General features: G+C 41.4%; 1 protein-coding gene across 5 annotated transcripts in view; it reads left to right on the forward strand.

Annotated features, from left to right (window-relative positions):
* The window catches only part of LDB3 (LIM domain binding 3), a 530539-nt gene that overhangs the window by 35723 nt on the left and 468568 nt on the right, over positions 1 to 26248 (forward strand). The gene's annotated exons all lie outside the window — the stretch shown is intronic.

The following is a 26248-nucleotide window of genomic DNA, read 5'->3' on the forward strand; positions in this document are numbered from 1 at the left end:
TGCCTTCATGGAGTCATTGGCGTGGTGGCTCCATTGAAGGCATTGAACTTTGTTGAGTGGGCAGTGTGTTTGATGCACCCACTTGGCAAAGTACTTTGTTCTGCAATAACAAATTCAAAAGCCAGGAGTTGAATCTTGCAAAAGACAATAACAATGGGCTGAAACGCATGGAGCTTTCTCTATGCATGGAGGCCATTGTGGTTTTTCCCTGCTCTGGATTACCCTGTCTTGCATGGGGGTCCCTGGTAGGGAAAACAGGTGACATCAAGTCTGTCCTAAATAGAATGGGTGACCGTAACGTCCTCTGACAGCTCTGTGACCTATGTAGTCATGTCAATAAAACATTATTGTATTATACTTAACAGTATTATAATTAACAGGAGGATCACAGCTAACAAGCGTCAAAGTTAGAAAGGAAACTTTCTATGGGGCGAAAAAGTGAATTCTATAAAATCTTCTCGAGCATGTTATTTTCTTGTTAAGGTGCTGGCATGATGCCGGATAACTTACATAATATCAACTCATACAATACCAAAAAACAAAAATATCAGAAATTCAATATCGATCACAAAAATATTGACTTCCTATACTTAACTATAAAAACCACATATTGTTGTCAAAAATATACATTTTTACCTTTTATCAAAAACAAAAGTATCGGAAACAAATATATTGTTACCTTAAACATATAGTTATTCAAAAATATTGATTCACACAATATCGACTACAATATTTTTGCAAACAGAATTAAATAATCATTAATAAATAGATAAAAAACGCTTTTACTTAAAATAATTATTTCAAATCAATCCAAAACTTGTTAAACCCATATTTAAATTAAATAAAAATGTATTACATCAACAAGATATTTATCATTCGCCCTAAAACATTACGGGCCTGATTATGATGTTGGGCGGATGTGACACTGCTGCGGTATCGGGATCGACTGATCTCCGGTCGGGGGGTCCGACAGCGCTATTACAATGTGGCAGCTCATTGTGTGGTCGCATACTCCCATTTCTCTATGGGAGCTTGTGCTACGGCCATAAACCAGCCGCAGCACAAGCTTCCACAGAGAAATGGGAGTTTCTGTTAATTCCTTAACCGTGTGGCAGGCACCTCACGATGCCTGTCACAAGGTGCAGGGATTAACAGGTGGAGCACCATAGGTGCCCCCTCGGCCTCCAACCGGAGTCCGTAGGGAGAAGGTGGCCCTGCTAGGGGCCTCCAAAGGTGCTCCTGTCGGAAACTGCCATCATAATCCCGAAGGCAGAAACGTCGTCATTAAGGGATTACGTGCCAGTTCCAACTGGCCGTCGGGCTCCTTGAGTCCGTCGGAAGCCAGCCGGAATGACCGGCCGGTTTCACTTCCGACCGCCTTCATTGGTTGAAAGTGAAACCTATGATGTCAGTCGGAAAGGCTCGCCCTATATAGTAACAATTTTAACAATACAACCCCCCCAAAAAATTGCATTACCGAAAAATATTTAAAAAAACAACCTACATATTAATAAATATATGTATACATAAATGTATGTCTAAAAATATCACACTATATATCGTATATCAAATATAAAATCTATATTAGCGTTTACTATAGAAGGACAACTTATTAAAATAATTGAAACTATTCTTAATCAACCAATAAAATACAACTATAAACAACTTTAATTAATAAAATAAAACAATTAAATCAATAATATAAAAGACACATTAATTTAAACAACTTAATACTTTACGAACAACAAATGCTGCAAGATGAGGAAATGCTGCCGGATTCTCTCACCAGACCATTAAAGAACAAATATATACATCAAAACCAACAAACGCTACAAGATGAAGAAACTCTGCTGGATCCTCTAATTAGACCATTAAAAAAGAAATATATACATCTCAACAACTGCCTAACCAAGTAAATAAAACGTATATTTAAACTAAAACGTAACTGTTATTTAACTTAAAAATGTAAAATAGCAAATAAATATTAACACACTCTACAACTTCTATCTCTTTACATAGACTTCCCTAAAAGAAGAAAATTTACAACTTGAAAATTGATAAACTGCCAGTAAATAACAACTATAACAAACCAGCATATATTATAGAAAAGTAAGTATATATAAATCAATAAAAAAGTATATGCTCACCCAAATAGCAAGCAAAAATAAACGTAACAATGTCAACCTCTACAAATTAACATTTAAAATGAAACTTACATTTTGTTTCATCCAACAAAAAAGAAAACACCTGCCTCACATTAGAACACCCCTAACAGAAAATCTACAAAACCGTGTGAAACATCTAAATAGAACATACATGTAAGTATACAAAATAGAAGCAGTTGCATTTTTTTCATGTTAATAACAAACATGCAAAAGTTAATAATATAATATTTATTTATACTATGACACTACTTTCAGGTACAGTGACAGATGCTGCCAAATATATCACTTTATAGAAAGGAAAACAGTTACTAAATCACATGGTTACACCTACAGCCAAGAAAGTTCATCATCAGAAAATATAAACCTAAATGTATTAACTATTATTCTACTGTTATGGAAGGGCAACTACAAAAGATGATGTTGTAATTCATGTAAGACAGCACAACTACACCCCCAAATGTGACGTAAATAGAAGAGAGAAATTGTAGGATATAGGACAGTCACGCTCTAGCTCCCAGGAACCCACAAGCAAAATCCTTAAAGAAATACTACCTAAAGTCCCCGAACATATAACAAGGCAACTACCACCTATACCCAATTTAAAACGGTTAATTGCACAAATTAAAAAATCCACCAGATATACCCCACGTGCCCCTAGAATATACCAAGACATACACCTACCTTAACATTTAACAATAACACATAATGAGGAACCTTTCCTGTTTCAGGACACCCTAAATTAGGAACAAATCCTAATATTCTCTACAGCAGACAACCTAATAAAACTTACCCAATTTCAAACCTGGATGATAGATGGAACCTTCAACATTTGTCTGAAACCGTTAAGCTTGTAACGTGGAGTCCCAGTCAAACTCCTCCAACCATCACGTGGTAGAGTTTTTTCTTCCGTGCGGCTCGAACCCCAGCGAGAATTGGCATCCCTTAAAGCCATTTTCGGGTGCTAGGAGGGCTCTTGGCAGAAATTGACCATTCGCTGTGAGAAGGCTGCCGCTGGAGTAAAAAATCTACTTAAATGGGCAGCAAAGAAGCAGCCCCCTCTAGCGCACCATATGCTGCAGTTTGCACTGATTTTGCAGCACAGAACAACCTCTAGGTGCTAATAAGCACAAGCAGCATGATGTGCCGATTTCAGCCCGCTTGCGAAACTCTGTTGAATCTCGCTAAGTTTTCATGTAAGTCCGTGGAATTCCGTAGAGTGAAACTCTGCAAATTCCTCCCACCCCTCCATAAATCAAACAACTACTATCCCCTAAAAATAATCATAGTCTTTGAGCAAGCCATGATTCAAACCATTCTAAAAATGTACCCCCACACAGCCACCAAGGCTGTTACTATCTGTTAAAAATGGGGACTCAAGTTAGCAGTGGTTTCCACCCTGTCCAAGTAGAGACGCTCAGTCTAGTCAGGGTAAGGAAGTCACACAGCTAAGATAACCCCTGCGCACTCCCTTGGTAGCTTGGCACAAGCAGTCAGGCTTATCTCAGAAGCAATGTGGAAAGCATTTGTACATATACACAGTAACACAGTGTAAACACGATAGACAGAGTCCACACCAGTTTAGAAAAATAGCCAATATTTATCTGAATAAAACAAGATCAAAATAACAAAGATCCAACGTACACAAGTCAAGATACCACTTTAAAAACTCTTACTATAAAGCTATAGCTCCTAGAAAACAATAGCTCCAACCATGGCTATCTGAATGTCGTGACATGTACTAATCTAACAGGTCGACTGCGAAAAGAGCGGGCCAGCTACGGAGTCACATGGACCCCTAGTAACAGTGCCTTGAAAACGATGAAAACAAAAAAAGGTTGCACGGCATCAGGGAATCGAGGCGTCATGGGTGCCGGTGCAGTGATGGTCCCTTACTGCTGCATAGGGGAAGTAATGTGGCTTTGGCGGTGAGCCAGCGGTTTCTTATGACAATGTGGTGTCGATGAGTTTGGGAGGTCACCCACATCGGTTATCGACTCTGCGATGATGCAGCTGAGGGGTTAGCGTCGACAAACGTGAGAGCTGCAGTGTAAGTTGAGACGATGCGTCGTGCTCTTCACGGTCAGTGCCCGTGGCTCCATTGCAGGCAGCAGCGTCAGTGCGAAGTGCTGTTGTCTCTCTGACAGGGCTGGTCAGGGCTGTGGAGTGAGTCGGGGAGGTGCGTCGTGCTCTTCACAAGCAGTGCCCTAGGCTCTGGTGCAGTCAGAGGCCTTGCAGATGAAGTCAGCGTCAATAAGTTGCTGTTATCGGCAACACCAGGGCCACGTTGTAAGTCGGGGCAGTGCATCGTGCTTTTCACAAGCGGTGCCCTTGGCTCCGGTGCCGCAGCGGCGTCACTGACAGTGTCGATGTTGCTTTTATTGAGTTGCAGCACCAGCCACATGATTCCAAGAGCCCAGTACCTGGATTTAGCACCACTTGGCAATCGGGGATCCCAGCAAAGAAGTCCAGGTGCTGATAGCAAGATGCAGGGGAAGTCTTTAATGGCTCTGAGACTTATTAACAGGAGGCAAGCATGCACAAGCCCTTGAAGAACCTTGGAAGCAGGAGTCAGAAAGCAAAGACCAATGCTTTCACTCCCAGGACAGAAGCAGCAAGCTGCAGGCCAGCACAACAAAGCAACAGGCATAGTGGCATTCCCTCCCACAGCACTTCTTCCTGGCAGAATGTCCTTAGTCCAGAAGTGTTCTGATTTTGGGGTGTCGGAGTTACAATACTTATACCCCTTTCTGCCTTTGAAGCGGGCAAACTTCATAGGAATGTCTTTGTAGTGCAATAGAACCTGCCATTCCCTGACCTGGCTTCAGACACACTATATGGGGGTGGAGACAGCTTTGTGTGAGGACAGGCATAGCCCTATTCAGGTGTCAGTGACAATTCCTCCCACCACTCTAGCCCAGGAAAGCTCATTAGCCTGGCGATTCCCCATCAGGATATGCAAGGAACACCTCAGCTCCCTTTGTGTGACTGTCTAGAGTGAATGCACAAGAGCCCAACTGCCAACCAACCCAGATGTGTAATCTACAGAAAGGCAGAGGCACACAAAGGTTAAGGAAGAAAATGCCCACTTTCTAAAAGTGGCATTTTCAAACACCCAATTTAGAAACTAACTTCATCAATAGATGTATTTTCAAATTATGTGTTCAGAGACCCCAAACCCCAAATCTCCATCTGCTCCCAATGGGAAATTGCACTTAAAATATATTTCAAAGCAATTACCATGTTACCCTATGGGAGAGCTAGTCCTTGCAATAGTGAAAAACAAAATTAGCAGCATTTCAGTATTAGGACATGTAAAACACACCAGTATGTGTCCTACTTTTTAAATTCATTGCACCCTGCCCATGGGATTAACTTGGGCCTACCTTAGGGTTGACTTACATGTAGTAAAAGGGAAGATTTGAGCCTAGCAAGTGGATGCAGTTGCTAGGTTGAAATGGCTGTTTAAAACTGCACTCACAGGCAGTGCAGTGGCAGATCTGAGACATGTTTGCAGGGCTACTCATGTGGGTGGCTCAATCAGTGCTGCAGGCCCACTAGTAGCTTTTGATTTACAAGCCCTGGGCACACTTGGTAAAATATGCCAATCTTGGATAAAATAATCCCTAATACTGTTTAGACAGAGAACATATGCACGTTAGCCCTGGTTAGCAGTGGTAAAGTGCCCAGAGTCTTAAAGCCAACAAAAACAGGACAGAACAAATAGGAGGGAGAAGGCACAAGCTTTGGGGATAACCCTGCAAAAAGGACCGTGTCCAACACTTCCAAAAATCTGCGCTCTGTGGAGAATATTCTACAAATAGCCATTTGCCTTTGGAATTATTTAAGTTATAGCACTAGCCTAAGTCCCTGTCACAGAAGTAGCCAACCACTAGGGTTTACCAATAGAAACCCCTGTCCGACAACAAAATGAAGACAAACTTAGTCCCTAATGAACTATTTCAAAGACACTTGCCGTTGGCAGACTGTACCGCTCCGGACACAGATGCCAACCTAAATTCCAAATACCATGGTGGAATGTCTATGTCTGCACCTTGGCACATGAAGCCCAAACAAAAACGACACAGTGGAAAGATGGCAGAACACCTTCCAATCCATACTATGCAGAACTCAACCTACACTTTATAAATTTATATAAGCAGTACAAAAAGAGCAAAGCTACCAAGAACTATGAATGGAGCAATCTGTTAGCCAATGTACCCTTAAATTTAGAAAATGAACCAAAAGAATGTAGGACATGCTATAATTGAAAGTTATACTCTTCTTAAAAAACAAAGAAGTAGATTACTTAGAAATCACATCCAAAAGCATTTTATAAAATAAATAGTAACCTACCAAAGTCCTCAAAAACCTATGACTGACTCTAAACCAATGTACCAAACCTTTTTTTTAAAAAGAATATATATATATAATATTTAATTAGAACAGTCAAACAATTATTTAAAATCCCAACGTAAATAAAGACTGATATAATAAAATTATATATAAATTATAAACAAATTTAACCATCATCAACCAAGATAGTTAAAAACAAACTCAGTCCATCACATAAAATTATTACAACACATAAACCAAACAATTCTCCATAAAAATCATATAATTTGACATAAACAATAAAATATCACATTTCCCACACAGAAGAAAAAAAAGAAAGAAAGCTTACTGCTCTCTAGCTACAGTTCTTTCTCTCTATTCATATAATGATAAAACATTGTAATACACCAAAAATGAGGTGAATAATATCCAAAAATCACAAAAAGAAATGCAAAAATTTAACAAATCCAATAGAAATACTTAGAAGCAATCCAAAGTATCTAGGATCCATGAAAAACCAGAAAAAGTGTTTCGAAAACAGAAACGCGCCAAGTAACCATAAAAAAGGAAATCAAAGGAAAAATCATAATATTATAAACCATAAGGGATTTCATAAAAAAAGGAAAACTAAACTCGGAATGACCATAGGACACGTTTGTAGCCAAAACCCGGCAAAAAGCGCTTAGAGCGCTGTCAGAACAACGCAGTGCCAATGCAACGCAGACACTACAACAAATGTGTTACCACGCGTTCCGTTACAATGCAAGTCATTACAATGACTTGCTGTAGGGAACTCAGTGTTGGATTTTAAATCCAACACCTTCCCTACTGTTGCACAGACTGGTGTTGGAATAGTAAAATATACTATTCCAAACTCTAGCACTCCACTAAAGCAAGTTGTTGTAAAGACTTGCATTGTAATGGAGCGCGTGGTAATGACGCGTTCGTTGTATAGCCCGCATTGTGTTGTAAAGGCATGCGCTGTAAACGCATGTATAAATACGTGGCATATTCCAAATAAAAAAACACCCGCAAAACACATCACGTTCCCAAAAATACATATACATAACAGTCAATTATCAAAATATAACATCACACAATTTAACGTAACATAGTGATACATTACTAAAAAAGTGTACACAAATGTAAAACTACAAACTAGTGAAATACACAAACAATAATGCATCTAAATATACAAAAAATCCACAAAAAACACTATAACTTGCTTCTAGACCGCCCTCGTAAATCCACCCTACTCTCAAAACCCTTAAAAACCCTTAAAAAAGGATTTACCTGTTCCAACAAACACCAGCAACTTACCGGGACCAGGTTGTGGAAAAATGGTCTAAACATAAGGCAAATAGATTACAAAATAGAAGGTAGCAGTAAAAAAAAAATGCCCACTAAACGAAACAAATTTAAAAACTATCTCTCCATAGAAATAAATGGGAAATATTGTAAAAATGTTAATTAAATGTTTAGAAAATGTAAAAACAACTATTAAGGGGCCAATTACTATGTCGTTCGGAAAGGCTTCGAACGGCATTCGGTTCCTCCGAATCCGATTGGGATCCCTTGTTTCCGTCCGATTCGGAAACATTTCTGACCAAACGATTACAATGGTTGGAAACCGTTCGGATTGTCAGACACAGTTCCGACTCACGTCCGAACGGCATTCAGAGACACAGAGTCGATCGGATCCGACTCGTATGTCTCTACGGACCGCGTTTCCGACTGAGCGATTACGATGTCGGATTCGTACAGCCTTTCCGAATCTGTCTGTCCAACACGGATCGGCTGTCGGAATCTGACTTTGGGGACCCATAGCAGGCCCCTCTTCACCCGGAGGCCTCCAGTTGGGGCCGAGGGGGTCCCCATGGTACCCCCCCTTTCACACCATGCTCAGAGTTACAGGCACTATGGGGTGCCCGCCACAGGGGCAAGGTTTTCCGCAACCACTCTTTTTTTCAATGGAAGCCTGTGTAGTCGGTTGGGTGTTCGGAACCATCGTAATCAGTCAGATGGACTCCCCAAACCCTAGTCCATCCAAAACCATCCCGAAACCGATTCGGTTGGAATGCTTTCTGACCAACATTGTAGTTGGTCCCTAAGGGTGGGCTATCATAGGGTTTCCAGGCGGACGCTGGGAGGTGACACACGCTGCCCCTTACCTTGATGGGCAGGGCAGTTATTTTTAAGCTGATTACGCTCCCTAACTTACTCTACATCCTGCAAAACACTTATGGCCTGATTACGAGTCTGGTGGTCTGAGGTCTGCCAGACTCGAGAGGTAGTGACAGTGGCGGTCCAGCCACTGCTGCACCAGCGGTCCGACTGACCTATTAGGACTTTGGCAGTCGGATCACCATTGCACCGCCACAACCGCCAGGGAACCACGTTCCCTGGAGGTCCCATGTTTGTCTGAGGGCAGCAATATGCTTAGTGGTGCTCTGAGGCAATGCCAAGTATATTGCGACTTTCCTCAATGCGAGCGGTGTCATGGAGGTTCTTCCCCCATGTAACTGCTGGTGGTGAGGAAAGAAAGTGGGCCGTACTGAGCCCCCTCTTGCCCCCTGTGCACTGGTATGCATGCAGGGGGGAACATGTTGTGCCCCCCTGTAGTTTTGTACCCCCAGTTAATGCACTGGAAGGAATGCATGACATGATGCATTCCTTTCTGTGCAGGAAGGCTCACTGGTGTTCCACAACATTGCTGTTTAAGGCTCACAATGAGCCTTTAAACAGCACTGCCGCAGGACCGTCACACCACCCGCCCTCCCGCCTGACCACAAAATTACTTGTACCTGGCGGGTGACATTTACTGTTCCAACTCCAAGCTAACCATATTGTGAGAACGTATTGGATACTAAACGGGTGACAATTACTAAACCCACTCCAATCTAAACCAACTGGGGAAGACATTAGAAACGAAAGGGTTGAATTTACTATTCCCACTCCAATGTAACCATATTGGGGGAAGATTTTGGACACTAAAGAGGTGACGTTTACTATTCCCACTCCAATCTAAACCAATTTGGGGAATACATTGGCAATAAAATGGTGAAATTGACTATCCCCACTCCAATGTAACCTTATTGGGGGAGGTGATAGACACTAAAGAGATGACATCAACTATTCCAGCTCCAGTCTAAACAAATTTTGGGAAGGCGTTGAACACTAAAAGTGCGACATTTACTATACCCACTGCAATTTAAATCAATTTTAGCAAGGTGTTGGACACTAAAGTGGCGCAATTTGCTATTCCCACTTCAATCTAACCGTATTGGATGAAGGTGTTTGACACTGAAAGGGTAACATTTACTATACCCATTCCAAGCTAAACAAATTTGGGGAAGGTGTTGGATACTAAAGGGGTGAATCTTACTATTCCCACTCCAATCTAAACCAGTTAGTGGGTGGCGTTCAAAACTAAAGGGGGGACATTGACTATTCCCACTCCAATCAAAACCAATCTTGGGAAGGCAATGGTCACTAAAGGGTTGACATTTACTACTCCCACCCAATCTAAAGCAATTTTTGTAAGGTGCTGGACACCTAAGGAGTGACATTTACTATTCCCACTCCAATCTAACCATATTGGGGGAAAGTGTTGGACACTAAATGGGTGAAATGTACTATTCCCACTCCAAAATAATCATATTGGGGGAAGGTGTTGGACACTAAAGGGGGGCTATTTGAAGAGGGTGTTGGAGGCTAAAGAGGTGAAATTTACAATATCCACCTCAAAATAAAACATTTTATACAAGGTGATGCATATAAAAAAAAATGTAACATACAAAATCAATACTCCTTTATCAAACATTTTTTTAAATATATAATTTAATAAAATGTTATCTAAAAACACACTAATTTACACTACAAACCTTCATATACATATTTAAATTTTAATATATAAAATTAATTTTAATGACTAATATAAAGTGATATATTTTTGAAAATATTTACTACCATTCATAAACTTTAATCAATAAACTAAATATAAAATTATAATACAAAATTCTTAATCATACATTAAAAATAATGCAAATACGTTTAATATTTTAAAAACTTTTTAAAAAATGTGATTAAAATTAGAACTTTAAATAAACCCCATTTTATACAGTTTTGAATAGATTGTTTTAAATTATTTAATTTTACATTTTAACAATTGTTTTCTAAATATCCTGCTTTAGTAAAATATTGTAGGTTTTTTTAATTGCAAAATATTTATTTTAAAAATATGTAATAACCATAATATATACCTTAATTAAAATATTTTAAAAACATTAATATAACAAAAGACATTTAAAACTGCAAAATTGTTAATTTGCATATTTGTAAACTTGTTAATTGAAAATTTCAATTTAAAACACATTTTTTGAAAATCTCCCCTTCTTTAGCCCCTTAAAACTTAATATCCTGCTACTAACTGAAAAGTATTCAGCATTTAATTATATACATGAATACAACAACAAAAAAACCAAATTTCAACAATTTCATAACTAAAAAATTATCAAACTAAAAACACAAATGAATAAACTACACATATACAATCGAACACACTACAATAAACTACATACTAGTTAACACTTACAAATGACATTGCATTCAGTAATAATTTGTGCATCAATATTTTTTACAACGATATTCAAAACAACACTGAAAGCTACATTTTTACCTTCAATATTCCTATCGATTACATTTATGATTTCCCGATATTCTTAGCAAAATATTTTTGTATTACGATATTTTGTCCAAACACCCCTGATGCCACGGCCGTGGAATTCTCATAGATTCTAGTCATTCATCAAGATGGGCATCCTGCCACATCTGGTAACAGCAGGATTTGCATATTACAGATTGGAAAGTCCATACTTGTAGTAAAGGGAAATGTGAAACAATATTTCAGTAACATAGTGATTTGTGGTAAATATTACTACTTTCTGTTGAGGGGTTTGTGCCTAGATACACACCAGTAAATCGTCCCATGTTTTTCCACTTTACTAGGCCAAAGTGTAATGTAAAGCCCTGTACTAGTCTGTTAAGCTGATGCAATGCTTTGGTTTGCAGTGCTGCACCATGCAAATCCCTTCCCTCCCGTAGTATTATATTGTACCAAATGTGGTGTGTTTAAACCGCAACACTTACATTTCAGTAGGTGAAACACCTTTTCCTCAGCACCAAAACATCTATTTTGATGCCAGATATCCAAGATATTCCATTGTGTTGGGTGTAGATACACTAAGGCAATTTCAAGGTGAAGCTCTGCAATTGTTGTGTCCAATGAGAGATCTTTGTCTTGGTTCTGCCTCATAATTTTCATTCGAATGGGGTTGTCTGTATCATGCGCATGATGCGTGACATCAGTTGGTTGGCAAGCACATATATTTTAGGTGCCCTTGCCATACTTTGTCTAAGTCAAACGTATTTATTTTATTTGTGGTTTTGTGTAGCACATATCAAACCTACAAGGGTAAATAGCACTTTAAATGGTAAGTTAAAGTTTAAAATTTGAACCTGGAAATAATTCAACAGAGATAGCCTATCATATGTTGGTGTAGATTAATAGCAATTGCAATGAGAATCACAATATGTACACATCCAAGACAGAGGTAAGGAGTACAGAAAGGTATGAGGATATAATCTTTACACTGTGGTACCCAGGACAATGTTAGAAATTTACTGTCAGAGGTTGCAGACTCTAAGAATAAACCTTAAGTTTATTTTTTAATTTGGCAGTGTTGTTAGAGTAGTAGAGCTTTGCGTTCTCTTTTAAAGGCGCTATAGAAAGGAATGATTCTGAGAGAGGCACGATTGAGTTCCAGACTTTGGGATTGCTTCCCAAAAAGGATTGTCTTAGGTTCTGATTTTCCTTTTACTACGGCTGGTTTTAATTTGGCGGAGAGAGTTTGAGCTTCAGAGTGATCCTGAGCCACCAATATAATGAGGTTATCAGCTAAATAGTTTTGAGAGCCACCCTATGTACTTTTATGACTGTGCACACCACCAGTTTGAATATGCATCTTGCTTCCATTGGAAGCCAGTTCAGGTTGCTCAGAAGAGGGGTTATATGGTTGAAGCTTCTGGTCCATGTAATCAGATGTTGATCAGCATCCAGGGATGATTTAAAAGGATCAAGGGGTGATTAAAGCTTCTACTTAAAAAATGAGTTGTTCTCATCCAACTTAGAAGGCACAAGAGTATAGACAACATTTTTAAAGTTATGTGCTTTGATGAGGGATTTTATTCCTCAGGTGAATTTAATTTGATGATGTGCTCATTTCGTAGCGTAGTGATTTTGAACATTCAACAATGGAAGATTTGCACTCAAGAGTTTTGGTTGCTTCTAGTCAGGATTGAGATTGAGTGTTGCAGTTTAGGGGAATGGTGAGGCGGTACTCCATCTTCTAAAGGATTACGTTTGAGGTGACATTGACACATCTACGACTGGAGAATCTCCAGGTGTTTAGCAAAGGTAGCAATGACTTCTAGTGAGGCGATGATTGATCGCAAACCTGACCAAGAGCGACACCCCCACCAGAGTAATTTATGTTTGAAAAACAGGAAAATAGCATAGCAATCAGAAAAAAACATATTCTAGCTTAGCCTTTATTTATTCACATTACGAATAGATCAAACCAGTGATTACTGAGCCGGTATTATTCAAAATTGTATTTATTCAATTGACATAGTTTAGATATCATTTCATCGAATGTAATATAAAATGCAAAGTGAAAAAGTGCTTCATCAGACAAAACTACCAAATTTATCATATACAATACATTATTACATAATCATACTAAGTGCATCATATCTACCTAACAACAATCAGAGACCTATTAAAACATGACTACATCCTCACAAAGCTCACACACCTCATATACTAGCATACATACCATTAATTCAAACTCAAGCAGACTCAAGAACAGTTCCCAAATCAAATTCTTTATGAACCAAGACAGAGGCAGTTATTCTTTGTTCTGTAGTAGTTGCCTCGCAGATGAGGGGCTCAACAAACAAAATCACATCCAATGAATGTTATGGTGGGGATATCAATTTGCAGCCAACTTCCTCAGGGCCTAAAGAAGTGTATCTTTGTTCCAAAGTGAGGCAAGGGTTTTTTCACTCTAGGCTACACATGCCTAGAAGACGATCACAATGCAGGGCAATGAAAGCAAAAGTTGCTGCTGACTGGCAGTCAGATATGACTATGTGTCATAAATTGGTCCTCTTGCTAAATAATTTTCAGAAATCTAAACTATTCACAGAAAACAGGTTCAATTCCCACCCTTTTTGTCTCCTCACCACCACATAACTTATGTTATTCTTCCAGTATCTAGTTCAAAATCTTTCCCGGTGTGTCCAAACTCTAATAATTCTTCACTACAATATGCATGCACAACTTCGAGCATGTACTTCTTCCGCTTCTCCGTCTCAGCTCCTCATAACATATGAGCCTGCCACCCAACCTAGTTCAACCTGGCCACCTATCATCCCAAAGGAACAGTCTAATCCCCGTTCTCTCCCCCTTAATCCTCCGCTGTTTCCTACGGAGTCCCTCTACCAGTCACCTGTCTCCAAAAATGCAACAACGTGCTCCTAATCTAGTAGATTCTGTACAGTTTGGTGAGTAAATTGCCCTGACACATTTCATTTCTGCCACCTTCAAATCATCATCTCCGTTACCCAACAAATGCATTAGCCTTAATAAACAATGTGTGAACTTAAGGGCTTTAGTAAGGGTGGAAAAGAGGCCTGTAGGAGAGTAGGATCTGCTTCACATGGGGACCCCCACTTTTTGCTGGTGGTTCACTGTTTTTCGACCTTAGTCTGGCTGTGGCCCTGCTAATCAGGACCCCAGCCTAGCTGCTTCCTCTCTAAAATGGTTTCCATGTACACTAGGTACATCTCTAATTGGATTTTGAGTGCCTTATAAGTACCTAGTATATGGTATGCTATGTACCCAGGGCATAGGTACCTCAGGGGCCTTCCAGGGGCTGTAGCATGTATTATGCCACCCCTGGGAAGCACTCCAAAATGACACCACAGGTATACTACTGCAGCCTGGGTAAGGTGGTGCATGCACCCCTTACTGTAGTATAGGCTACCTATATAACTACCATTTCACACACATATAAAACCTATAAGTCACTCCTATGGCAGGCCTTAACAATCCTGAATGCAGAGTGCCTGTTTTTTATGTGAGAGGGTGCCCCTACATGAGCAGAGCCCCTCTGCAGCGTTCGGAGTACCTCCTCTGATACTGTTTGTGGTGCAGCCTAACCATATACTCTTAAGTGCATTATAACCTCGCGGTAAATGCTAACTTTGGACTGGCTGCACGGAAACATGTCGTGTTTGGTGTCAAACACTTTGAAATACTAAAATACTACCCCCCCCCCCCCACCAGTTCTGGTGGCGGGGGTAGCATTCCACCCTTCTAGAGGGAGAGACATGTACCCACTGGTCTAACCGGTAAAGACTTTCTAGAGCCCTGGCATCACAAAATGGATGCCACTGCCACAGACACGGGTCTAGCCTCCTGCTGCTGACCGAAATTCCGGCAGGGGACACCTGGACAAAAGGTTTCCTGTCACAGGGAGGAGTAACCACTTCCCCAGACAGGCAGATGTTTATTGGGGCTGGGCGGGAGTACTCTCTGGTGCTTTAAAGTCCTGCACTGGGGGCACACTTAGTGTCCCTGTGCATAGTCCAGTTCAAACCGGTTGCAGGGGCTAATTCCCCCTGCTCTGGCGCGAAACTGGACAAAGGGAATGGGTGTAACCACCCCTCTTTCCAAACCCTCCCGTAGGTGGGTCCCCAGAGTATGTCCAACCCCCTATCTTAGTATAAGTATAGGAACCCAGTCCTTGAGACTTTGGATTACCCTGGACGAAACTCTGTAACATATATCCTGGACCTTCGATGTTCTATTTCGACTAGAAGACTGAAGAAATCTCCCTTGGAGTCAAGGAGTGACTCCCCTGCTTGGCAGGCACCAAAGAAGCAACTGTCCGGTCTGCAACTCTGAAGCTCCTGCCGGACGCCGAAGTCTTTGCATCACCAGAGGTAGATTTCCAGTCTTCCCCGAGGCTACCCTGAGTCTACAGCAAAGCTGAGGCCCGTGGCTATCGTGGGTAATGTGGAACCGTGACACCTGGACACCATGAACTTTTGCCAGTACATCATCTTCCTGGTCTTCCTTGAAGTTGTGCTTTGGGTTCCAAGTAGCCCCAGTCTTGAGCACTGACTGCACTGAAGATCTCTGGCCTCCACTCCACGAGTGACCTGTGGGCCAGTTTCCAGTGCGACCGCTTGAGGCTCCTTCACGATCGCTAGTCTGTTGGCTAGTGGGTCCCCACGAAGGCAAGTCCTTTTCTGCTTGGGCTTTCCTGGTTGCTTCAGACGTACCCTGACTTACCCTTGCTGGGTGAGTCCCCCGGAACTTGTTGGTCTGCACCGACGTCTTTCTTCTATTTCCACTTGACTTGCCGTTGCCAAGGCTTGTTGAGTCCATTCTGGTCGCCGATACCGCAGCACTCGACAAACTTCATGGGACAGCTCGAATCCAGCTCCTGGTTGTTGTCGACACCTCCTGGACCTCGTGGCTGAAGAGTCAAGACACCCATCAACTCACCTGAAGCACCCGACATCTGTGGTCATTGGACTATCGTGCCCCTGGTCACTGGTAAGTGGCCCAGACTCTGTCCCCTCTGCTTTCAGGTTCCTTCCATCCTCGATCCAGTCTTGGATCTCTTCAGACACTTGTCCTCTTCACGGCAGCAGCACTTCTTTGCCAGCTTCCATTGAAAACTACGCCGCGACCCAACACCAAATGACACCTATGCACCTGGCTTCCCTGGGTGAGGTAACACGAGTACTCCGGTGCTCCCGTGGGTGTTGGCCCCAGACACCTCTAAGTCCAAAAGGGTTTGCTTGTAGTCGTCCTCTAAGTGTCAATAACTTGTAATTTTCCAACTGCGACTTTCCCGATAGAAGTAAACGGCGATTTGCGCCTGTGTTTAACACTGCACGTGTCCCCCGTGGGTCCCCTATGTCACTACCTTGGGTGGTTCCTTGGGGCCCAAGCACTTCTAAAGGCTCTAGGCCTTGTGTCTAGTTCAGTCGTGGTTCTTATACCACTTTATTGGTATATGGTTTGGTACGCCCCTAGGGCCCAAACGTGTATTTGTGCTTTTACTGTTGAATACTGACTTGTAACTTAAGTACTTCGAACTCCAGCCTCATAAAGAGACTAGAGGGGTGTGTTTTATCTTAAATACATATATTTTGAATATATACCTGGTGTGGTTGTCCTTTCATTTGGTCATTCAAGAGATTATAGACTGGTAAAACAAGCTGCTTTACATTCCTTCAAGACTTAGCCTGAAGGCTGCTCTCCATAGCTACCACTAGGATAGCTTTCAATAAAGGTTGTCTTTAACCTATCACCATAAGGGCTTGTTTGGACTGGTACAGGGTGCCCACTTTAATTAGTGGACAGCATATACCAGGCCAACTTCTCACAAGGCCACACTACCTACATGTGCCTCTACCGACGACGCATACATGTCCATACCCAGCAAGAGCATGCCAGGAGTCCCAGGTATACCATTCGTTGTGCACCCTGTCCAGGCCATCGCCCCGTTTAAGGAGTTTGTAGTAGTCCTTTCCCCATGATGTTCCGGGAAGGACAGTGCACACACAAAAAGGATGCTGATTTGTGAAAACATTGCTTGTATTCGAGGAATATATTGGGATATAGACGAGAACCACAACCCAGGTACAAAACAACAAACAGTACCCTTAACCCATTTTTGATACATAATCAAAACTCATAGTAACCTCCTCTCCTGAATAAATAAACCCACTGTCATTGACCTCTAAGCTCTTCCCTCTTTCACTTCAACCATCGAAATCCATTAGCTTCACCATATTTAGAAATCAACACCTGCCCGTCGGGTATCTATCTGCTTACATTGCATCTGGGGTGAGACAGATGGACAGTAGACACAGCCATGTTGTGCCTACTGGCTCACCATTCTTTATTTTCCACAAATTACTGCCAAAGCAGATCGTTGTTTGTGAAACAAATGGGCTTCACCTGCAGGGAGTGTTCTCCCTGTGCTTGAGAGACATTGTTTATTTTTTTCTGGCCTATTCCACTGCACACTGCATGGTGACCACACCAGAGTAAATCAGTGGCAGTAGTTCTGCCCTCACAGGGTAAAGCTACCACCAGAGTGACCTGGTCGCCATGAGACAGATGGACTGTCAGCTTCATAGATTTTGGTCAGCTGAGGCTCTACCATTGAAAAGCCAATCATTAATTACCCCTCCCGCTGAGGCAATATAACATGAATTTGGAGCTCTGCTAATTTATGGCAGATGTTTTGCTCTGCCAAAATGGAAATGAAGCTCTAAGCACATTATGTAACATGCAGATGACAGATTTTTATTTTATGTAAATGGGTAAGTGGGTTACTGCTTTTAACACAGAGATCCTTTTGTGGCTCCTACACCTTGCAACCCTCACTGTCTTGTGTAACACATCCTGTACATTGATTTAAACACATATGATTTATTGTCAATGTCTAATGTGTGTGTGTACTTGTGATGTAAAGCTCTCTGACACCTTTCATAGGGATGAGTAGTGCTAAAGCGATATTTAAGAAATAAAAACAAAATAGGGGTATTTAACTGTTACTTGTACAAATACTGGTGCAAACAACGCATCTGACATTTTTAGAGTCCATGCATTTCTTACATATACAGGAACTGAACAAAGTAAAAAGCATCCCTCATTTAAGTACCTGCGAAGTGATAACAAGCTGTGAGCCTTTGTATTCCCTCCATTGCATCTAGATGTGAGGTTCCTGATACCTCCCAGCCAGGATGCTCCAACTAAAGAAGGCCTGATGGACCCCTAACTTACGCTTTTGTTATGGTCACAGATGGACTCTGATAAGCCCCTTCCCCACCTGAAAGTTGCTGCTCGTAACAAAAGCAGACAACGTGCAAGCGCTGCTGAATGACCTGGTGTCTGAAAATTACACCGGTACCAGTTTAGCTTATCTCTGTGGTGCCCAACCTCTTGGCAAGGTAGACAGCATCCACCCTGTGAAAATAGTGGGTCGACGTCATCTACTTGTGTGTACCCTCAAATTCTGCCATACATGTTTCTGATAAGTTTGAGATGAAATGAGCAATGGTCAGTCAGGGGCGAAACAGTCTCTCCAGACTCGAATATCCCCCGCCTTAACCAGGAAGCCAGAATCATGAAAGTTCTAGCGTCACACTTTTAGGTAAAAGGCAGCATCTTTCTTCTTGACTGGCTTCCCATCCATTTAGTTCCCCCGACCGTCAAGTATGTGATTGACGTCAACACGTCAACCAATCAACTGGCTAATTCCAAGTAGATTTGCAATATATGTACACAATTTTTTTTACATAATGTAAATAATTTTCAAGGGGCTGGTGTAATGTTTTTACTGACAGAATAAGGTACACCCAGGACACTTGTATTGTATGGAAAGATTGAGCTAATCAAAGTGAACTTGGGAAAGGGCTTGCACCCAGTCCAACTGGGCTTTTTTGTGATGACCTACATATTTCCAGTTCTTCAAAAAACACACCAGCCCAACGCTTTAAAGCTATATAAGTCTGTGGGTCACCCTGTGAGATAATTGGAATATAGTAAAATGGCACTGCAAACAGCAGATTACATTTATTATGTGCAATTTTAATTGCAAGGTGTTTGTAACTAGTATGTACCATCTGGACATTTTTAAATATGTCTGATGGAAACAGCCATAACAATATGTAGCCTGAAAAAGAAATCTTATTTACAATACTTAACGCATTAAACATATGTGGCAAAATAACACGAGTTTGACTCCTCAACTATAAATAATTTTTAATATGCCAAAGGCCATAAAAGCTCAAAAAATAAATAAAACATGATAGATTAAAATTCCAGACAAATGTTACCCTTATATATGTTTGCACATTATTTGCGAACTATGGAAAAAAACAAGTTATCGCATAAAAAATTAAATAAAATGTCATCTAGTGGCCATTGACAAAATGTCTAATTCATTAAATGAAGGGCTCATTTAATTTGGCTAGGGGTGCGGATATGTGGCTGGCAATCGTCAAGTAGGATATTCTATGATCAAAATTGATACATCTTCCCTTGAGGGCTATTTATACAAAATGTATAAAATATAGTACATTTCAGTCACACACATATGACTTAAAATCATCCAGAAGATTCATATCTTCTCCTAATATAAAACGCTGATTTTATAAAAATTAAGGATCGCACAGCAAGTTTTCGGTGACCCTAAGGACTGCAGAACCTCTAGCCGTTACTTATGTTGTCTCACATTTGCCTTATGCATAGCGACACCAGGAAAGAGTGTCTCGGCCCTATATATTTTTGTGCTTTTATGTCCTTTGCCCGAATAAAGATTAGTTTATCTTTACAGATTTGAGTTTGACTCCTGAACTGACTTTTCTGCGACCCTTTTTTAGAGTCCTGACGGGGCCTGCTCTAAATTAGTATCTTACTATCTTAAAAGCGCTGTACAGTCCCAGTGGAAAGACAAAGCACTTAGATCACATGAAGTGTTTCCAGCTGGAACGTCTGCTTTTTCTGATGAGTGCTAGTGTCAAGGTTGCTGGGAAAAAAAGAGCTAAATACTCTGTACAGCAGTTTTGCTGTTTACCACAAAGGGTTCCACTAAATTATCTTTATGACAGCAAAAGGCCAGAACATTTGCCAACATTGGCCCTATTGGTTAAAGTGTGCGGGTCATACAAACCATGTTTTATTAGAGAGAGGACAGTCTCACAAGCGAGCCAAGTTTTTCACAAGCCAGTACATTTAAGACAAACCAATCTTAACAAGTCAAGCAAATCTATCATCCATCTGCACAGAAAGTGACATCACTGGATTTCCTATAATTCATCTGCACGGGAAGTGGCATCACTAGTTTTCCCATCATCCATCTTCACTGGAAGTGACATCACTGGATTTTCCATCCATCTGCACAGGAAGTATCATCACTGGATATCCCGCCATCCCCCTGCACAGGAAGTGTTATAGCTGTATTTCTCATGATTCATCTGAACAGGAAGTGGCATCACTGACTTTCCTCCAAAAGATAACATATAATAAAATGCCTATTATAATACATAGTAACATAACAAAAACATATAAAATAGCATATAATAACATAACGTATAATAACTTGACATAACAAATAGTAACATAACATGTAATAACATAACATATAATAACAGAACGTAGATAAAAGCACAAAGCATGCTGTAGTTGCACACATCTAAGGCAACAACAAAGTTTCAGCAAAAGACAAAATAATACAGACTGCTCCATGGCAAAACTATTATTAATATATTGACTTGGTTATTTTGATTGCACCAGCATCTACTAAAGATATAAATGACTTACATAGTATTAGTAGTAGACCCATAACCTTTGACCATGTCCTATGATCCTATATTGCCATCAAGGGGTCACATAACATCACAAACCACAATGTTAAAAGCCAAGTGGTTTGTAAATGCTAGCACAACCATGAACCTTCATTTTGTTGAGTTTGTATGAAAATTGTGCATTTTTCGAACAGGGAAATATTTAGGGAAAAGTATGAATGAAATACTGGATTCCTTAGTAAAACAGATAAATATTTAATATGTAGATAGACGTTACATTACAACTAATGTTGCTTTGTTAAAAAAACACATTCTGCCTCAAAGTAAAGTCTGAGATTTTAGAAAATGATTACTGAAAGTTAGAACTAACAATAGGCCTAAATTGCATTAAAAATATTTAGCTTTGATTACTTTTCATAAAAAGGATACAGCCTAAACATGAATAATAGTAAATTGATTTGTGATTGAATTTTTAAATGTACTGTCATCATTAAAGACTAATTTGCAAGGAAATCAGATGGAGACCTGGTCTTCCATTGGACAACATTTGTGTTTCACAGGAATTAGGTCCTTTTGTGAAATTGGCAAAATAAGTCACAGTTAAGACATCAAAGTGAAATATGGATATTAAAACAACCACTTTTTGTGCAAATAGAAGCAACCAATCATGTAACATAGACTAATATTATTACATAGGGTACTATTACACAAATAGCACTAAGATTCTTAATATGCTACCTAAACTCCTGAGAAAAACAGAACAGACAGGTGTTTCTCTTCTCTATGGCAAATTAGGCTCATCCAGGGTCAAAGTGTTATGAGTCAGATAAACCTGTTAGATAAGATCTTATATGTTGCAGTTGTGTGTATATATATGTGATCATATATATCATATATATATATATATATATATTCACTGAAAAAACCATAGGTTTCACACACGTTATAGTTAGGAATTAGCATTTTAAAAACCTTGCAAATTCACTGAAAAAAACATAGGTTTAACACATGTTATAGTTAGCTGGACATTTCACTCGTACAAAACCATTGAAATTCCCCCGTTATAGTTAGTTCAGCTAACTATAACTCGAGCGACCGCAATCCACTGCTGATGACGTCACATATGGCGGCTGGGGGGTGCGCGCACCCCGCGATTTTTTGTAAAAAAATAAAATGTTTTTTTCACCCTTCGACAAAGGCTAGAGGGTCAGGAACTCTCTACCCTGCCCCCTTTTCACGTTTTCCACCTTTCTTTTTCACTGTCACACACAAAATGGCGTCCGACACTTCCTGATTTCGACCGATTGGAATGTTGACTGACATCTAACCACCAATCAGAATTACGCTCGCGGACATTTGGTGCGCGCCCTGTGCGCGCACCGTGCACGCACCGTGCGCGCACCGTGCGCGCATATAGATATTTATGTACTTTTAACTGCAATTTTCTCAGGAACTACTGAACAGATTGACACCATATATGCAAAAGGCACATGCCTTACCTGAGGACTACCTCTTTGCCAAATTTCAAGTAATTCTGTTCAGCCGTTCGGGCTGTACCTTCGTATAAAGGTCCTATGGGAAAATGCATGGGGAAAACGCGTTTTGGGACCCCCCTTTTTTCTCAGCCCCCGCTTGACGAATCACCCCGAGACTTTCAGGGTAGGAGCTGAGCACCCCATTAGTTTTGAAAATTTCACGAAGATAAGTCAACCGGCGCCAAAGTTATTCAAAATAGAATTTTCAGATTTCCTATGGGAACTCGGTCCTAACTTTAACTATCTACTGGCGACCGCCAGTAGATAAAATATATATATGTATAGATATAGAAAATGTTCGAGTGATCCGTCAAGCGGGGTGGGGGGGGCAAGAAAAAGATGGGGGTCCCAAAACGCAGTTTCCCCATGTTAATTTCCATTGGAACTTTAGACTCGTCTATGGCCCAAACTGCCAAACGGAATTACACCAAATTTGGCAGAAAGGTAGCTGTTGGTCGAGAAAGCAGCCTTTTTGTTAAATTGTGTAAATCCGTTCAGTAGTTGCAGGGTTATTTAAAGAAATTTCCAGTTGTGTGTATATAGGGACGCAGAGGATCCGCGACCCCTCCCGATCTCATGCTGAGATATGATTGGCTACCAACATTTGAAACCAGGAAGTGTTGGCAGCTATCTTGTGACTCAGTTGAACCGAGTCACAGAAAAAAACATTTAAAAAAGGGGGCAGGGCAGAAACACCATGACCCCCCCAGGCCTCTCGCGCTTCGTAATTAATTGGCCCCCGGGTGAGCCAGATCCCAGGGGCATTGTACAAATAAAGGAGGGGGGTGCACGAGCTCCCATCCTGGACCTGTTATCCCCCGGGGCCCACCACCCTTATTCTTAATAGAAATGTAGGGGTTGTCTGTTCGCCAAACCCAGTGCCCTAGGGACCGCAACCTCCCCAAGCCAAAATCTGAAGTTAATGCGGGGGGCCCGCACGGCCCCTCTGCAGCTCCAGGTAACGTCACCTTCCCAGGGCAAAATAAAACATTAACTTGGGAGGGGACACAGCCCCTACAGCCCCTCAGACTGCCAGCTCCCTGGGGCTAAAATGATATTAGTGCAGGAGCTGTGTAGTGCAACAGAGGGGGCTGAGTGCCCCCCTCCTGGAGCCATAGATGGCGCTGGGGATGGCCACCCCCCAGGGCCAGCTCCTGCTATGTCCCAGGGTGCCCACCCAGGACATAGCTGTTTGCTTTGGCTTGGCAAGCCGTAGCAAACTGTGCTCTGCTTTGAGAAAGCGAGAGAATTTTGCTCTCGCTTGCTGAAAGCAGAGCACAATTGCTTTCATAGAGAGGGAGCTGCATGTTAGCAGCTCCCTCTCTGGCAAAGTAGTGCAGGCTCCCACAGGAGACAGGAAGCCGGTGAGGACCACGCGGGCTGTGAGGCTCCCCTCGCAGTCCCCAACACTACAAAGTGGGACCAGGACACCCACACTAGAGGCCATGCCGCAGGGGATGGCGACCCCGTGGCCGAAATCGTCCCGGGAGGGGGGGCCACTTGGCCTCCTGGTGCACTGCTGGTGGGGATGAAGTCCCCATGGCCCCAGAGGATCCTTGGGGGCCAACAAGCCCTCTTGTTACCTCCAGTAAGTCCCACACAGTGCAATTGCTGAGAGGTGTTCAGAGGCCATGCCCTCTTTCTCTACCACTCAGCGAACGTGGTTCCTGGCGCACTGCTGGTCAGTGGATGCCGTCCTCTTGGATGCCGAGGATTCTTAGGGGCCCAGAATCCCTCCTGTTACCTCAAGTAAGTGCGACATAGCAGGATTCCTGAGAGGTGGTCGGAGGTCACACCCACTTTCTCTACCGCTCTGCAAACGTAGCTACTAGTTAAAAACAACATAGAAATTCACTTGAAAATCCAAGAGTTACAGTGACATTATAGTTAGGAAATAGTATTAGAAAAACCTTATAAATTCTCTTAAAAAACCAAAGGTAACAGGGTCATTATTGTTTGAAAATAGAATTAAAAAAACTTTAGGAATTCGCTGAAAAAACAAAGGTTACAGGGATGATATAGTAAGTCTCAGATTTCACAAAAATAGTGACCTCACATATTACATCACTCATGACATGGTCAGTGACATCACTGATGACATCTCAAATGACATCACAAAGAATCACTCACTCATCCACTGACACCCCATACAACCTCTTGTATGCCCATTCCCACTCCCACACAACCACTCATAAACCCATTCACAGACACATACCAGTACTCACACACCCACTCACTCCTCCATAGAGGCACTCACACACCCACTCACTCAGTCATACAGCCACTCACACAACCATTCACTCACCCATACAACCACTTATACAACCAGTCACTCACCCGTATAGCCACTCATACACCCACTTATTTATCTACACAATCACTCACACACCCACTCACTCACCCATACAGCCTCTCAACACAGCCACTCACTCACACAAGCACTCACCACAAAACCACTTACTTACCCATTCAAACATCCAAACAAGCACTCAGACATCTGCTCACTCACCCATACAGCCATTCACACAGACACTTACTCTCCAATACAGTGACTAACACACCAATTCACTTAACTAAAAACCCTCTCAAAGAGCTACTCATTCACCCATACAGCCACTTACACACATTCACTCACTCATACAACCATTCAGACACCCATGCACTCACCCATACAATCAGTACATACCCACATACCCACCCATAGAGCCACTCACACCGCCACACTCACCCATAAAGGCCACTGACACACCCACCCACTCACTCACCAATACCACCACTCACATAGCATCTCACTCACCCACACAGCTACTCACACGCCCACTTATACACCCATACAGCCACTTACACACCTATTCTCACAAGGATACATTCAGTCACACAGCTACTCACTTAATATATGTTACAAGTAGTATAACTCAGTAGTAGTGCACCAAGCATACTAATTTATCTTTTGTAGTATGTTAGTATATATGTTTATATGTTCTCCTAAATCTCCCCTCAAGCAATTCATCTTCATGTCTACCCCTCCCAAAGTATCGGACCTCTTTATACAGTCCTCCCCAATTATTCTATAAGGAGAGGGAAGGGAGAGTTACTTTGGAATCTTTTGTATCTGCACTGTAAGGAAAAACAATGTCTCAGTCAGAGGTGTGTTCAAAAGGCAAGAAAATGTAACTATTTCTGTTTCCTTCCGATTTATTTCACTAGAGGCGGGATGGCTTTGCAATGTTAATCACTCACGTAGTTCTCCAGATAGCAAAATGGTAGGTTCCTCTCCAATGTGTTTCTGTCTGTTATTTTTGTTAGCACAACTAATGTCAACCTACTGCTAAAATAATGTTGCGATATCGCAAACTTTCTTAGCTATTATCACTATCCAAAGTATTAGTCCTCTAGGCACTAAGCCAACATGCGTGAATTATCAAAAGGCCCTGTGAAACATGTTAGGGGAGTACCAAATTATGTGGCAGGGTAGACTAAACTATGCAATTAGATATGGCAAATTATGTAGCATAATGTACCACAATTTGTGGCAGTATTACTTCACTATTGTGACACAAGTTAACACTGTTTGGCAAAGGTTTCACTACATTAGCATCAATTTAACACCTAAACACTTCAATCAGCAACTGACGGGTGACCTACCACTGCACAGCAAAGGACCAGCTACTGAGCATCAACATGGGTAGCAACATTTTAGTATCTTTTGATCCATTTGACCTAAAAACATTTTTTTTGCTAAAATCTGCAAATTAT

The sequence above is a fragment of the Triturus cristatus genome, chromosome 1_2 (assembly GCF_964204655.1).
Source record: "Triturus cristatus chromosome 1_2, aTriCri1.1, whole genome shotgun sequence".
Lineage (NCBI taxonomy): Eukaryota > Metazoa > Chordata > Amphibia > Caudata > Salamandridae > Triturus > Triturus cristatus.